This window comes from Octopus bimaculoides, chromosome 6, assembly GCF_001194135.2.
Source record: "Octopus bimaculoides isolate UCB-OBI-ISO-001 chromosome 6, ASM119413v2, whole genome shotgun sequence".
NCBI lineage: Eukaryota > Metazoa > Mollusca > Cephalopoda > Octopoda > Octopodidae > Octopus > Octopus bimaculoides.
The window spans coordinates 11,154,208-11,155,848 of NC_068986.1; positions in this window are offsets into that span (position 1 = coordinate 11,154,208).

The following is a 1,641-nucleotide window of genomic DNA, read 5'->3' on the forward strand; positions in this document are numbered from 1 at the left end:
GGCACATAAAAGACACCATTTTGAGCGTGGCCGTTGCCAGTATCGCCTGACTGGCCTTCGTGCGGGTGACACGTAAAAGCACCTACTACACTCTCTGAGTGGTTGGCGTTAGGAAGGGCATCCAGCTGTAGAAACTCTGCCAAATCAGATTGGAGCCTGGTGCTGCCATCCGGTTTCACCAGTCCTCAGTCAAATCGTCCAACCCATGCTAGCATGGAAAGCGGACGTTAAACGATGATGATGATGATGATGATGATGATGATTAACAGCAGCAGCAGTAGTAGTAAGGCAGTGAGGTGGCTGAAGTTTTAGCATGCTGGAGAAAATGCTTAGCAGCTTTTTATCTGTCTTTACATTCTGAGTTCAAATCCCGCCAAGTCAACTTTGCCTTTCATCCTTTCAGTACTAGTCAAGTGCAGAGGTTGATGTAATCAACTCACCTCAACACCCAAGTTTCAAGCCTTTTGACAATAGCAGAAACGATTATTACCTCTGCCTTAGCGAAGGCAGAGGTATTGTTTTCAGTCATGTTTGTTTGTTTGTCTGTGGACATGATATCTCAAGAACTGCTGGATGGGTTCGGATGAAACTTTCAGGAATGTTTGGCCTCGTGACTGGCATGAACTGATTAGATTTTGGGATTGATCCGGTACAGGACAAGGATTCTGGATTATTTGTTATATTTACTTTACATGATTACAATCTTATGTTAACTTTCAAGTCTTTCTCAATTATCTCCCTTTAGGCTGTAACTATTTTGAATGGTGAATTTGTTACCTTGGTTTGTATTATATAAGGATAAACTATTTATTACTGTTACTAAATTTTCTACAGCTACCTTCACATTCCATGACTACCATTGGGATCAATCAGGTACTGGACAAGGATTCTGGATTATTTTTCCATTTTTTTAACTTAATTTTTGAGAGTGGTCAGGTTCATTTTTAGTATTCTCATTTGTAAAAGCAAATGAGTTTATTTCAGATATTCTCATTTTAAAAATCCTCTCCAGTTAATCACTGAGAGGACGTTGGTGTTGCCTTGGTGGAGGTTTGTGCTCACTGAGTGCCCTTGTTACCTCTGCCTTAGTGAAGGTGGAGGTATTGTTTTCAGTCGTGTTTGTTTGTTTGTTTGACTGTGGACAAGATATCTCAAGAACCACTGGATGGATTCGGATGAAACTTTCAGGGATGTTTGGCCACGTGACTGGCATGAACTGATTAGATTTTGGGATCGATCCAGTGTGGGACAAAGATTCTGAAATATTAAAAATATTTTCTTTACTTTACATGTATATGTAAAGTTTCACATAGTCCTCTTGTACACGCACACACATAAACACATATGCTCACACATTCTCAGCGTTGAACATTACCATCCCATTTTCATTGTACACACACACTCTCACGCATGCAAACATACCTCTCTTTTACACACATACACTCAAACTTCAAACGCCATTCATCGGCTTTCTCACACCTTTCATTATTCATCTATCACACCTTCCTTTCTCATTCATATGATGCTCTCTTTGCTATTTATCTCCTCTACCTTCACCTTTCACCTTTCTCTCTCTCTCTCTTTCTCTCTCTCTCTCTCTCTCTCTCTCTCTATATATATATATATATATATATATATATA